A 15,721-nucleotide genomic window follows, 5' to 3' on the forward strand; every position below is an offset into this window, starting at 1 on the left:
TCTTTCCTTGTCTTCTTGCTTGCTTGCTTTCCATCTTTCTTTCTTTCTCCCCTCCTTTCATTCTTTTATATCTTTTTTTTCTTCTCTCTCTCTCTCTCTCTCTCTCTCTTCACCCCCCCCTACCTGCCTCTGCCTATCAGCCGCTCTAATTAGTAATCTGGAAGGCCTCTACACACCTTTTTCGTGCGCTACACAGGGACGCTGGACCTCGCCGCCTCAGGACCGCCGATAAGGACACCCCCCACCCCCTTAACAGGTAGACCCACGCCCTGATACCTGGACGCGGCCCCCTCACTCCCTCACACCCTCAGTACGACACCTGGACAAACCTCACTCCTCGCCTCCCCGTCTCCTTTCACACCTGTTGAGTTTCGCCGTCTAGATATTGAATGCTTATTAGTTTTGATACCTGTATGCTGTTCCTTTATGATTTTACCTTTTTACGACACCTGGACAAAATTCACTCCTCGCCTCCCCGTCTCCTTTCACACCTGTTGAGTTTCCTCGTCTAGATATTGAATGCTTGTTAGTTTTGTTACCTGTGCGCTGTTTTCTTAATCATTTACTTCTTTGACACACCTGAGTCTATCTACCTAATCGTCTCCGTTCTCCTGTTAATTCTCATTCCCTAGATACTGAAGGTTTGTTAAGTTTTGTTACCTGTGCGCTGTTTCCTATATCAATTACCTCTCTGATACACCTGGGCTTATCTCAATCCTCGCCTCATTTCACCTGAGTTCGCTTCTTCAGAAAATGTACACTTCCTAATTCTTATTACCTGTAGGAAACTCTATTACTCCTTTACATCCAAGAGACACCCGGACTCGTCTCGCCCCCAGTCTCCTTCCACCTGTTGCCTCTCATTTCTCAGATACCGTGTTCGGCCTAATTTCCCAAGTCACACACACACACGCACACACACGCACACACACGCACAGACTGGTTAGCTACAAGTATCCTGCAAATACTGAGTGCTAGATAGGCAATTACGTTCCGAGCTGCGTTTGTGACGAGGTAGAAGTAATATTCCCTGAAGTGGCAGTGTGGAAAATGAGGAAAAAGTAATATTCGTGTGAAGTGACTGTGTGGAAAATGAGGTAAAAGTAATATTATCTGAAGTGGCGGCGTGGAAATAGGAGTTTGTGTTGGCAATATTTATTCATAACGTCAGCAAACAGGATGATGATAAATTTCAGTGATGATTTAATGACAGAGCTTTCTTGTGACACTTTTCTTTGATTCTTTGATTTCTTTGCTTATAAGTTTCCTTCTCAATCTATTTTTCTTTTCCCTTTTAGCACTCTTCATCCTACTCTTTCATATCTCCCTTTTCTCTTTTCCTCCTCCTCCTCCTCCTCTTCTTACTTCTTATTATCATTCCTATCCCCCGCCTCCTTTATCCTCCTCCTTTTCATCATTCTTCCACCACCTAACCACTTTCACTGCCATCATGTTTGCGTTTCAGTTTTTGGTTCACCGAGACTGTCTGGCGTCGGCGAGGTTGTTGTTGCTGTCTCTCGTCACTGTTGCCAGAAAGATACGATTTGCTCTTCCTCCCTCCCTCTGTATCCCTTCCCCTTCATCCCTCCCTCTGGATCCCTCTCTCTCCATCCCTTCCTCTCCATCCCTTCCTCTCCATCCCTCCCTCTGCATCCCAACCTCACCATCCCTCCCTCTCCATCCCTTCCTCTGCATCCCTTCCTCTCCATCCCTGATAAGCCTCACTGACGGACGGGCCGCGGCGCGCTCTGCTGGGTACAAGTCAAGTGTGGTCGTGAGCCGTGGTCGTGCGTTATCTTGCTTACTCATTGTTTAATACACTGCCAGATAGAGGGCGACGCATGCGTGTTCCAGAAATTATCTCCGCTCGCCTGACGCTCGCCAAGACCCGCCCTAAAACTTGACTTGTGTGTTGTTTCTTTCATTCACCGCCGCGCAGGTACTCACACACACACGCACACACGCACACACACACATTCCCCCACTTCACTCACACACACACACACACACACACACACACACACACACACACACACACACACACACACACACACACACACACACACACACACACACACACACATTTTATTTTGGTTAGGTCGTTTATTGGGTATACAGAAAACACAATACGCTTGACAATGAAACATAAAACTTTGGTCCAACACAAAAGGAAATTTATATCTATATCTGCAGAACAAAAAAATCATTAAATGCGAGTTAAAAAAAACAACATTCATGGACAACTTATATGACTGCATGATATGAATACACACAACAACAGCAACAGCAACAACAACAACAACAACAACAACAACAACAACAACAGCAACAACAACAGCACCCCCTCTCACACACACACTCCTTCGTCTCCCCTACGGGCCAAAAAAGTAAATAAATAAATAAACAATATCAACATTTTCACCTTGACACATGACGTATAAAGAGGAGAAATTTTACGCCCCTCACAAGACCCTCCCGAGGCCCTTCCAAGAATGTTATAACGCGTGCGACATTACCTTAAAAAAAAAAAGTCGCAGGAGCAAACATTAAGGGACTTTTTTCCTCGTCAGATCTGTAATGTCTTTGAGCCCTCTAAGGAAGAAGATGGGCCCCTTTTCTATTGCATCTTCCTCTACACGCTTCATTTACTCCCTTCCTCCCTTTATTTTTTAGTGCTTAGATCTTGGAATGCCCCCCTCCCCCCTCCCCCCTCCCCCCCTACCAACTACCCGCTCCTGTTATCTCTTCTCGCCCTCTGTCCTTTCCCTCTCGACTCAACCTCCCGTGAGCATATGTTTTTTTTCTTCTTTTCTCTACCTTCTCTTCTTCCTCTTCCTCCTCCTCCTTCTCCTTCATTTCCGCTTCCGTTCCCTGGAGTCCTGCCATTTACCTCTCATTCTCTTCTATAATTATTCCTATTCCTCCTTTCATCTTCGTAGTCCTTATCTTACTTTTTATCTTCCTCTTTTCTTTCTTCTGACTTCCTTTTCTTCTCCTCCTTCTCTTAATTCATGTTCCTACCCCCCCCGCCACCCCCCACTCGCCTCTGTTTTCCTTCTACTCCTTTCCTTCTTAATCCTCTTCCTTTCTGCTTTTCCCTCTTCTTTTCTTCTTTTTTTTTCTTGTTCTTTTTCTTCATCTCCTACTTTTACTTTTTCAACTTCTTCTTCTTCTTCTTCTTCCTCTTCCTCCACCTCCTCGGCATTCCCGGAACCACATAAGCATTTTTCACGAGTGTACGGTCCCCGCGGGAGGTCGGGTGCCGCGGACTGGCCGAGGCGGGGCGAGCGGCGACCCTGTTACTTGTTTTTATAATGTTCTTCCGGAGCCGACCAGGAAGGTGTGTGCGTATACGGGAAGGGATGATTTTTGTGTCGCTTGTTGGGCTGTAGCTGTTTTGTTCTTTTTTTGTGTGTGTTGATGATTTTGTTTTATTATTTTTTCTTCTAGTTTTTTTGTTTCTTCCTCGTCCTTCTGTTTAGCTGTTTTTCTTCTGTTTTTTTCTTGCTTTTCTCCTTGTTATTTGTTCTTGCTCCTGTTATTCTGTTCTTGTTCTTGTATTTGGTCTTTCTATTACTCGTCCATATTTGCTTCTCCTTATTTCTTCTGTGTCTTCTTGTCTATCTTTTTCTTATTTTTACTGTATTTCTTCATTTTATCCTCCTCCTCCTTCTCCTCTTCCTCCTCCTCCTCCTCCTCCCAACAAATTAAGGGAGGAGGTTTGTTTCTTGTGATGAGTTCTCCTTTTTAGAGTTGAGGCAGTTAATGGATTTTTTTTTGTGTGTGTGTGTGTGTGTTTCTATGAAGGTGCTAACTTGTGAGTGTGTGTGTGTGTGTGTGTGTGTGTGTGTGTGTGTGTGTGTGTGTGTGTATTATTTACCTCACGAATGAAGGGAGGAAGGAAGGAAGGAAGGAAGGAGGGAAGGAAAGGAAACAAAAAAAGAAAGGAAGAAAGAAGAATAAAAGGAAAAATAGGAGGGAAGGGGAAAGAAGGATAAAAGTGAAATGAGAAAATATATAAGGAATGCATTAGGGAAGGAATGCAAGAAGAAAATGAAAAAAAATAAAGGAAAAAAGGCAGAGGAAGGAGGAAAAATAAATGGAGGAGAAATGAATGAAGGAAAAAGAGGAAAAGGAGGAAAAATAGACGGAAAAGGCGGAGGAAAAGAAAAAAAAGAGAAAACGAAAAAGAAGACGAAGAGAGGCGAGAAAAACATAAAAAAACTGAATGCAATATAAAAAGAAAGAAACATTTGCACGGAGAAAAAACAACACAATAACACCACAACGCCACCACGACAGCGAACAAGGCAGTCCTCCCTCACTACCTCTATAGACACGCCCGTAACTCACACACCTGCCGATGAAAGCCCCGTGCGTACCTGTGTCCATTAGCCTTCTGCGCCACCTAAAGTGTATCCTATTAACCTCGCCGCTGCCCAACTATCTCCCGCTGTCAAAGGCGCCATTCACACCCCAATTTATGGCCCGGCGAGCCCCTTCAGACGTCTATGTAATCAATACGAGCCTCACCTTAATCATCGGTCTTCAACAGGTAAGCTACGGCCCTCATTACCTAGCCAGTCGCACTCAGGTAATTAGATTCAAGACCCGGGACTCCAAGGCAATCATCGAGGCTGTCACATAACGCCGCCCTCACCACACCCTGCCAGCGCTCGAAGGTAGAAAGTGGAGAAGGAGGAAGGTAAGAAAGAGAAGCTGGAGTAGGGAGAGAAACAGCTAAGGTAGGAAGGGTCGTGAGAGGAGTAATGAGAGGAGAGGAAAAGGAGGTGGAATAAGAGGAAAGGAGTAGAAACAGGAGTAAGAAGACAGAAGCAAAGAATTGAGAACTGAAAGAAGGGGAACGGAAGCAGCAGGAGATGAAGAGGAAAGAGGATAAGGATGAAGATGAGGAGGGCGAGCAATAGGAGGAGGAAGAGGACGACTGTCAGGAGGGTAAAGAGGAGTAGGAAAAGAAACAAGAGGAAGGGTAGCAGGGTATAGGGAGGGGAGGGGGGTGAAGGGGTGGATGGTGCAGGGCGTGAAAGTGTGCGGTGAGTGTTTTCATAAGTGTGACGTGGAATGCAAAGACTGGTGTGTGTGTGTGTGTGTGTGTGTGTGTGTGTGTGTGTGTGTGTGTGTGTGTGTGTGTGCAATAGCTGTAAATATGTTCAAATGGAGCCATGAACGAAAACAAACAAACAAACTATAAAACAAAAATAATAATAATACTCTCGCCACAATTAATCTTCATTCTCCTGCCACTTAACTCCCTTGGCAGGATATTATAGTCAATTAAAAGTCGTAAACGAGTAGAAAGTGAACACGGCGTCACTTCCTTCCTCCCTTCCCCAAGCAAGCACTTCCCTGATGAACTTGGGGACACGAAACTTCAAGACATTATTTCATCGTTGAAGTTTAGGACCAAAGGAAAAGGACCACCACCACAACTACTACTACTACTACTACTACTACTACTACTACACACCTTAAGACTGGCCCACAGGTAGCTATCACAGGTGCCCTTAATTAATCCCAGACAAATACCGCCTTACCGTGTGAAGCCTATCAAGGGGGAGGGAACAAAGCCTACGTATGTTAGATAGGAAGAAGGAGGAGGAGGAGGAGGAAGAGGAGGAGGAGGACGAGGAGTGGAAGGTGATGAAAGACAATACACATAGGAATAAGGAAGAAGAGGAAAGATAGGGAGAAAGGAAAAGGAGGGAGAGAATGAAACTAGAAGAGGAGGAGGAAAATGGAGTGAAAGAAGAACGAAGAGGGAGATAATAGGGATACGAAGAGAAGGGAAAGAAGAGGGCAGAGGAGAAAATGAGGAGAACGGAGAGAGATAATGTAAGGAGAGAGAGAGAGAGAGAGAGAGAGAGAGAGAGAGAGAGAGAGAGAGAAGGAAAGAAAGAAGAGAAAGATGGAAAGCAAGCAAGCAAGAAAGAAAAGACAAGGAAAGAAAAAGGAGGAAAGAAAGAAAAGAAAAGAAAGAAAAAAAGAAATAATGAAAGAAGGGAAAGCAGGAAAGAAAGAAGGAAGAGAGAGAGAGAGAGAGAGAGAGAGAGAGAGAGAGAGAGAGAGAAATAGGTGAAGTGTGGGATGTGGCGAGGGAGAAATAGAGGATAGGGGAGAGGGAGGGACGAGGAGGCTGAAGGAACAAATTATTCTACCTGGCGTTATCGGCTTGGCTCAGGTGAGAAAAGCCTCGCACAGACAGACCCACTAATTAATCTGGCGGCAGGTGTTCAGGATTCCCAGGGCCGATAGAGAGTGAGAGTGAAAAATAATAATAAAAGCAATGAAAAAAAAAATGATACTAATACAACCACAAAATATAAATCAAAACAAAAACTATGATGATGACTATAATTATGAAAAGGAGAAGAAAATAATGAGGATAAGAAGCAACGGCAAAAGGAGGAAAGTACGCAGATGGAAGATTAGGAGGAAGAAGAGAAAAAAAATAAGAAGAAAAGGAAGAAGGAGGAAGTTGAAAGAAGTGGAAAAGACCAGTAGAGAAAATATAAGAAAAAATAACAATACAAAAAAGATTCATAACATAACAAAAGCAGGAACAAAAACAGGTGAGTCAGAAGAATTCCAGGTGAGAGAAAGTTGACCCACACACAAAAAAAACAATAACAACAATAACTCGAACCACACACAAAAAAATGATGAAGTGAAGAGTTAAAACAATGAAAATATGAAGAAAAAAATAGAAAAATAGAAAATCACAGTCCTTTCATTCTCTTCCTTTTAGTCTTCATGAAACAACACTTAACATCTTTTTAATATACTTAGCTTAATGTCCCCCTTTCCAATTTGCAATAAAGGGCTTAATAACAACACTAAGGGATAATTATAATCAACGGAGAGAGAGAGAGAGAGAGAGAGAGAGAGAGAGAGAGAGAGAGAGAGAGAGAGAGAGAGAGAGAGAGAGAGAGAGAGAGAGAGAGAGAAGGAAAGAAAAGAAAAAAAGGAGGGAAGAAAGAAAAGAAAGATGGAAAGCAAGCAAGCAAGCAAGAAAGAAAAGACAAGGAAAGAAAAAGAAAAGAAAGAAAAAAGAAAGAAATAATGAAAGAAGGGAAAGTAGGAAAGAAAGAAGGGAAAGAGAGAGAGAGAGAGAGAGAGAGAGAGAGAGAGAGAGAGAGAGAGAGAGAGAGACCCACAATAACACGACTTTTAAGCGTAGGCACGAAATGAGGTTAACTTTTTTACCCCTCTCTCTCTCTCTCTCTCTCTCTCTCTCTCTCTCTCTCTTAAGTAGCACGTGTAGGCTGTGGCGGCGCCCGTGTTACCTGTGGCGTCCAAACAAGGTGTAGGAATGTGAGGGGGGGGGGGGGGAGGGGGGGGGGAGAAGGGAGGGAGGGGCGTGTGTGTGGGGAGAAAAGGGGGGCAGGGAGGGACGGGGAATGGGTGTGCGTTAAGGGAGGGGGGGGAGGTGTGTGTGTGTGTGTGTGTGTGTGTGTGTGTGTGTGTGTGTGTGTGTGTGTTTTAAGGTTACTTTCTTTCCGTATATATATTTTTTTCCTATGTAATTTTAACTTTTTTTTCCTAATGTATTTTTTTTACTTTCTTTTCCATATTATCGTTTTATTTTTTGTCACAGTAGGACCAAGTTATCTTTTTCTTTTCCTTTACTTTCTTTTCCTAATTCATATTTCTGTTTCTTTATTAATTTGATCGTTATTTTTTTTTCTAAAGGCATTAATTTATTTTTTAGTTGTTATATCAGAGTTGCGTTCTTTTTCATATTTTTTTCTTCATTTATTTTCATTTCTAGATTCTCCTATTGCCTTTTATTTCCTGAACAGCGACTTTCTTCAATCTTGTATTACTGAAACTCATCTTGTCTCGATTCAGTGTTCATTCTTTCCTTTCTTTTCGCTTGACCATTTTTAGACAATTTTTTTTTTACCCTGTTATCGATTACCTTTTATTTCCTTAACTGGGACTTTCTTCAATCTTGTATTACTGAAACTCATCTTGTACGACCTCAGTGTTCATTCTTTCCTTTCCTTTAGCGTGACCATTTTTAAACACTTTTTTTTATCCTGTTATCGATTACCTTTTATTTCCTTAACTGCGACTTTCTTCAATCTTGTATTACTGAAACTCATCTTGTATTGATTCAGTGTTCATTCTTTCCTTTCCTTTAGCGTGACCATTTTTTGGACACTTTTTTTTACCCTGTTATCGATTACCTTTTATTTCCTTAACAGCGACTTTCTTCAATCTTGTATTACTGAAACTCATCTTGTATTGATTCAGTGTTCATTCTTTCCTTTCCTTTAGCGTGACCATTTATAAACACTTTTTTTTATCCTGTTATCACTTGAAATCACCGTTAACTTTCTCATCCATGTTACTGTTTCTTTTTTTCTCTCTTTTCGCTTTGCCGTTTTCAGACCTTTCTATTTTTCTTCTGTTTTTTTTTAGTGGGCCGAGAGTTTGACATCTGGCTTGAGTTTTACGCTCTTCATGTTGCTGTTATTTGGTTGTATAAAGGGTTAAATAAAAGCAAGCGCCTCGTTGACATTTTTTTTTTATCACCGAATCATAAAAAAATGTTGCTAGGAAAATAGAAGTCACCAAACTATTACTTGTTATTTTATTATTTTGCTTTAATATACTTTCTCATATCTGCAACATTTCATTATTATTATTATTATTATTATTTTCATCGTCATCATCATCATCATATCATCATCATTCTTCTCATAAACATCACTATTATCGCTCTTGTTTTCCTTTATTATATTTCCTTTTTTTATTTTTTTACGAAGCAGCGAAAGCAATTAAAAAAAAAGAGGGTTCATTACACACACACACACACACACACACACACACACACATACCTTTGGATGGCCTCACCTGCGTATAATTAAACAGAAAGGAAAACAAAACGAAGAAAACTACAATTACTTTTTTTTTCTTCACTCTCCTCGTCGTTGCCCTTATTGGAGAACGTAATTACGATTCGCTGCACTGCCTCCAAATGAAAGAGCGTGTAATACAAATAAAAGGATGATTAAAAAAGTAATTATTGAGTGGGCGAGCGAGCGAATGAACAAACGGTAGATACTCAGGCTGAGAGAAGCGAAGAAAAAAATAAGAGAAACGGAAAATCAAAAAATTCTTAAATGTATGGAAATCTGATTGAAGAATGAATAAACAATAAGAGTTTAATAAGTGAACGAATGAAATTATAAATGAATGACTACATAGATTGAAAAACAGAGTAAGCAAACAGATTAAGTAGAGCAATCTTCTTAAATACTTATGCAACGTCTTTCTGTACTTATAAAATTCACGTGAAATAAATTACAGAATGAATATTAAAAAAATTAGGTCTGAATTAGTGAACGAGTAAGTAAATAAACGAACGAACACACACACACACACACACACACACACACGGACTGATAAACAAAGCAAACAAACAGATGAATAGGCGAATCATAAATCCCCGAATAAACAAACACACAACAGGAGCTTTAACCACTTCCGAAAAACAACAAAAGAAAATAAAAAGTCTTGGCTCTCGTGAAAATTTAATCCGTCCCGCGAAGCTGCCGCCCAAAGCACAGCGTTCGGGAGGAAGGTTTTCTAAAAGGTCCCTCATTTGCATAACAGCACAGCGGCAGCCCCGGACAGGTAGTGAGGGTTACCTGCCGCCCCGCCCCGCCCTGGACCCTCACCCTGTTATCCTAATGTATTTCTTAACAATTATATAATTTCAGCCTTCTACCTGAAGTTTACCCGTACCATTATTTAATAGGCTACCTGGGTCCTTATCTGCATCCATTAGGCGGTAAATTACAATTATATTTTCGTGGTAATTTCTCGCTACGGCAGGACACGCATTCATGTAATTACCTGCAAGGAGAAGCGAGTGTGATTTACCCTCGCCGGCCCGCGCAAATCGAAGGCTGCTATGCGATTATTGTTATTTGATGGCGAAGGTTATGACTCTGACAGGCCATTCGACGAGTCTGCTTCATCCTCCTGCCCCGCCCAAACCGAGTAGAGCCAAGCGATTACAATGTGACGGCGAGGGTTGTGAAGCTGACAGACGTTCAAGCTATTCGGTAAACCATCTTTCTCTTGCACCGCCTGGACTTAATGCACCACAAACCATCTTCTCTCTGCACCACAAAACCCAAATGCAAAGCTACGATTGCAATGTGACGGGAAGGGTTGTGAAGCTGACAGACGTTCAAGCTATTCGGTAAACCATCTTTATCTTGCACCGCCTGGACCTAATGCACCACAAAACATCTCTCTGCACCACAAAACCCAAATGCAAAGCTACGATTGCAATGTGACAGCGAGAGTAATGAAGCTCACAATCGTTCAAGCTATTCAACAAACTAAACTCTTCCTACCCCGCCAAAACTTAATACGGCTAAACGAGTTATGAATCTGACACACGTTCTAGCTATTCGGCAAACTATATTCTTCCTGCGCCGCTGAAACCAAATGCAAAACCACGAATACAATGTGACGGGGAGGGTTATGAATCAGACACATAATTTCAAGCTACTCGACAAACTACCTTCTTCCTGCCCCGCCGAATCCGAAAACAACTACCTCTACGATATTATTTGACAGCTGAGTGTTATGAATTAGCTACGCACTCTAAGCTTTTCCGTCCAGTTATCTTTTTCCGACACCGCCAAAATACAAAAACAACTACACAAGACACAGAAGAAAGAGGGAAGCAAAGAGGGAGACAAAAGGAGATTAAAATGCAAAAGGAAAAACTACCTATGCGATACTATTTGACAGCGGGAGGTTATGAATTTGACACGCATTCTGAACCTATTCGAGCAAACCTCTTTTCCAAACATTACGCTAAAGGAAAGGAACACTATGACATTTTTGACGAAGAATGGTTGTTACGAATCTGCAATGCATTCTTAGGATTTAAAACAAATTCGCATCGTCTTCTAAAAGGTTATGATTTTGGGACACGCTCTTCGGCTATTCGGTCCCACCTTCTTCTAACATTACCAACAAAAACAAAAACAACTAACTATTCCGATGCGATTATATTTGACAGCGGACGGTAATGAATTAGCCTCGCATTCTTAGGCTATTCGATCAATCTTCCCAATCCAATTCTCCCGACGCAGCGCAAAACTTAAACTCTACGATCTTATTTTGACAGAGAAAAGTTATGAGTGCCGTTCATTTTCAGGATCTTAAACAAATTCGCATCGTCTTCTAAAAGGTTATGATTTTGGGATATGTTCTTAGGCTAGTTGTCCCAGTTCTCTTCTCCCAACTCCACACAAACCAAAAACACCATGATATTATTTTGAAGTTGAAAGGTTGTTGAGTCTGCCGTACATTCTCAGGATCTTAAACAAATTCGCATCGTCTTCTAAAAGGTTATAAATCTGGGATATGTTCTTAGGCAATTTGTCACAGTTCTCTTCTCCCAACTCCACACAAACCAAAAACAACACTACGATATAATTTTGACACAGAAAGGTTGTTGTGAGTCTGCCGTGCATTCTTGGGATCTTAAACAAATTCGTATCGCCTACTAAGAGTTAATCAATTTGACACACATTCTGAAACTATTCGGTCCAATCCTCTTCCCGGAACACTACGCAAGACGAAATCTGTGATATTATTTTGACGGGGAAAAGTTGTCATGAGTCAGCCGCGCATTCTCAGGATCTTAAACAAATTCGCATCGTACTAAAAGGGTTCCATGCCTCCCGCCGCCCCTCGACCCTCCTCAATCTTGCCCTGATGCTGCTGCTCTGCGTCCCTCCAGAGCAAACATCTTAACGTCGACTAAAGGAAAATTCACCTTGAAAATATTAGTTTCTGTTAAGACGTGGGTCAGCTCGTTCTCTCGTGCATATATCATCGTTTATATATTTACCTTTTCTTCCTTCTCTCTCTCTCTCTCTCTCTCTCTCTCTCTCTCTCTCTCTCTCTCTCTCTCTCTCTCTCTCTCTCTCTCTCTCTCTCTCTCTCTCTCTCTCTTTCTCTCTTCTCTTATTCTCTCTTTTCTTTCTATTCTTTCTTTTTATTTATATTATTTTTTTTTTATCTTCATTGTTTTATCTTTTCTTATCTCCTTTTCTATTTATTATTTATTTCTTCCCCCAAAATAAGGTTAGCTAGTTCTCGTATTGCTATTATTATCGTTTGCTATTTTCCCATCGACTATTTATTTATTAGCGTTCAGAATTTCGTAGGAGTGAGGGTTTTTTTCTTCTTTTTTTCTATCCATGTTGAAAATAAAATGTTGGACTTGTATAAAAAAATGACAATTACAACACACACATTTTTTTCTCCGTGTGCGTGTGTGTGTGTGTGTGTGTGTGTGTGTGTGTGTGTGTGTGTATATATACAGGGCGTGAATAAGTAAAAATGTCGAGGCTTAAAGTTGACAAAAACGAATCGAAACTTTGTCAAATATTCATGTCCCAATAAACTCCCCGGACAAGGTTTTAAAAGACTATTCAATCTACAACTACTGTGTCCAATTCTCTTGTTCCTTCTCTTACTCTTCTTCTTCCTCTTCTATCTATCCAGTATTGCTCTTCTTCTTCTTCTTCTTCTTTTCTTCTCCACTGACTTTTATTGTTATTTTGTGTTCTTTCTTCTCCTTCTCTTTCCTGCCTTTCATATATATCATTTTATGTACTCATATTTTGTTTTGTTTACATCTGAAGTATATAATCTCTTTTCTCCCCTTCCTTCTCCTTCTTCTTCTTTCTCCTCCTTTTTCCTATCCTTCTCTTCCTCTTGTTCTGTTTACTTCTCCATCTCCAATTACTTCCCCTCTTCTTAATCTTCGACCCTCTCCTCCTCCTCTTCTTGCTTTTCATCCTCCTTCTCTTCTTTCCAATCTTCCTTCTCTCTCTCTTCGTCATGTAACTGGTCTTCTGTCTACTCTACCTTCTCCACTAACTTCTCTTCTAAGTCTTCTTCAACCTCTTCATCCTCTCTTCTATTCCTATCCTTTTTCTTCATGTTACTTATCTTCTCCCTACTCCTCCTACTCTACTAAGTTCTTCTCTTTTTAATCTTCTTCAGCCTCCTCTCCTCCTCCTCCTTCTCCACCTCTCTTCTCTACTTCTTCTTCTCGTTCATAATGTTACTCATCTTCTGCCTGTTCCTCCTTCTATACGAACTTCTCCTCTTCTAAATCTCCTCCTCCTCCTCTTCTTAAACTCCTCCTCCTCGTCCTCCTCCTCCTCCTCCTCCTCCACTAACACAACAAAAACACCATCAGCATACATCACTCCCCACGACCACACAGCCAACAGGAAAAAAATAAAGAGCAACAGGGAAGAAAATGTTCGATGTCACTCTCCAAACAAGTCGATTTAATTGCACCAAACGACCTCAATTACAACAATCACCTCCGTCAACAGCGAGAGAGAGAGAGAGAGAGAGAGAGAGAGAGAGAGAGAGAGAGAGAGAGAGAGAGAGAGAGAGAGAGAGAGAGAGAGAGAGAGAGAGAGAGAGAGAGAGAGAGAGAGAGAGAGAGAGAGAGAGAGAGAGAGAGAATAAGAGAGAGAGAATAAGAGAGAGAAAATAAGAAAGAATGAGAGAAGGAGAGAGAGAAGGAGGAGAAGAGTTCAAATAAATGTCATAAATTCAAGTCAACAAAAAAATAAAATAAACTTACGAGAATATATTGATGCACACACACACACACACACACACACACACACACACACACACACACACAACCCCCCACACCCTTCCCCCAAGACAAACCCCATTCAACCTACCCCTTCCTCCTCCTCCTCCTCCTCCTCCCCCGTCAGTAGAAACACTCCAAGCTTCTCAAACAGGTTCATTAATTAGCCAGGTAACATATTTTCCCTAATTAAATAAGCAGAAAGTCCGCGGCCATTGATACAGCCGCAGATAAATAAGAGAGAGCCGTTCCCTCAAGTCTCCCTCTCATAATGGAAGGAACGGCGCTCAGGTAAATAGTCTTCGGCTGATGCTTCTTCGCTTCTTTTGTTTGGTCATAATAGTGAGCGGTTAGAGCGAGAGAGAGAGAGAGAGAGAGAGAGAGAGAGAGAGAGAGAGAGAGAGAGAGAGAGAGAGAGAGATGGAGATAAAAAATGGTGGTTCTGGATTCTCTTTCTCTCTGTTTCTCATTCTCTCGTTCTTTCTGTCTATTCATCTTTATCTCTCGTTTCCTTTCTCCTTCTCTTTCTCTTAATATCTCCCTCTATCTTTCTCTCTCTCTCTCTCTCTCTATCTATCTATCTATTTCGTTTCCTTTCCTTTTTCCTTCTCATAATCTCTCTCTCTCTCTCTCTCTCTCTCTCTCTTTCTATCTATCTTTCGTTTCCTTTCCCCTTTTTCTGTCTCCTAACATATCCTTCCCTTTCTCTCTCCTATTCTTTCCGTCTCTACCTATCTATCTATCTTTCCCTCTATCTACCTATCTCGTTTCCTTTTCCTTTTCACCTCTCTGTAAATCTCCTTCTCTCTGTCTATCTATCTATCTATCTCTCGCTTCCTTCCCCTTCCCCTTCTCTTTAATAGCTTCTTCCTGCCTCTAATTACTGATCCATTTTGTCTAATTTCCTTCCCTTTCAGTAAGTCCGGGATTAATGCTTTTCTTCCTTTCCTGTATGTCCTCTAATTCCTCCCTAATCCCCTTCCTTCATCGTCTTTATAATTCCCCTTTTCCTTCCTCTTCTCAGTGTCTGTCTCCTTCCTTAACTTTTCATCACTCATATGTTACAGACTTAGCTTCCCCCTTTCCCCCTTTCCTCTTTTTTTTTATTTCAACTTCTCCCTCTCATCCTTTAATTACTCTCAATCTTCCTTTCATCCCCTTGCCTTCTTTCGCTCTTTAGTCGTAGTTATTTTGCATTTTGTTCCGTGTCCTTACTTCCCTTCCTCCTCCTCCTCCTCCTCTTTTTGTTCTTCTCCCGAGTACTTCCCTTTCTTTTCCTGACGCTTCTTGTTCGTCGGTTGTTACACGCTTGTTACCTACCCACCCCTCCATTCTCCCTCTCTCTCTCTCTCTCTCTCTCTCTCTGTCTCTGTCTCTGTCTGTGTGTGTGTGTGTGTGTCTGTCTGTCTCTCTCCCCCCTTCACTGATGTCTTGTGTACAATATTTCACCGCTCGAGGAGTCGCCAGATTTACGAGTGTATGGTATGCGCGGGTCATTTGTTTCCCTTCGTATCAACAAGGCTAACACACGCCCATTCAAGCGGCAGATAAATCATGGCTGAAGAAGTTGAGACCGCGACCGTAAATTTGTGTTCCCTATAATGACCTCCACGGCGGCGACGAAGAAGAAGAAGAAGAAGAAGAAGCCCTTGACGGAGAAACATATGCAAGCGAAATGAAAAGTGACGGTAGAGAAATAAATAAACATGTAATCATAAAATACTAAAGAGAAAGAAAGAGGAAGGAGATGGAGCTACAAAATCAACCTAAATTGGATACAAGAGGAGAAGCAGGAAAAGTAAAAATGAAGATAAGAATATAATGAAAAATAAACATACTGAGAGAGAGAGAGAGAGAGAGAGAGAGAGAGAGAGAGAGAGAGAGAGAGAGAGAGAGAGAGAGAGAGAGAGAGAGAGAGAGAGAGAGAGAGAGAGAGAGAGAGAGAGAGAGAGAGAGAGAGAGAGAGAGAGAGAGAGAGCGAGAGAGAGAGAGAGAGAGAGAGAGAGAGAGAGAGAGAGAGAGAGAGAGAGAGAGAGA

The 15,721-nt window shown here is 41.6% G+C and overlaps 1 protein-coding gene across 1 annotated transcript in view; it reads right to left on the reverse strand.

The window, feature by feature from the left end:
• LOC126981393 (protein slit-like) overlaps positions 1-15,721 on the reverse strand; it is a gene marked incomplete at its 5' end in the record, with an annotated part of 119,182 nt that overhangs the window by 102,814 nt on the left and 647 nt on the right. The window lies entirely within an intron of this gene.

Source organism: Eriocheir sinensis, chromosome 48, assembly GCF_024679095.1.
Source record: "Eriocheir sinensis breed Jianghai 21 chromosome 48, ASM2467909v1, whole genome shotgun sequence".
Taxonomy (NCBI): domain Eukaryota; kingdom Metazoa; phylum Arthropoda; class Malacostraca; order Decapoda; family Varunidae; genus Eriocheir; species Eriocheir sinensis.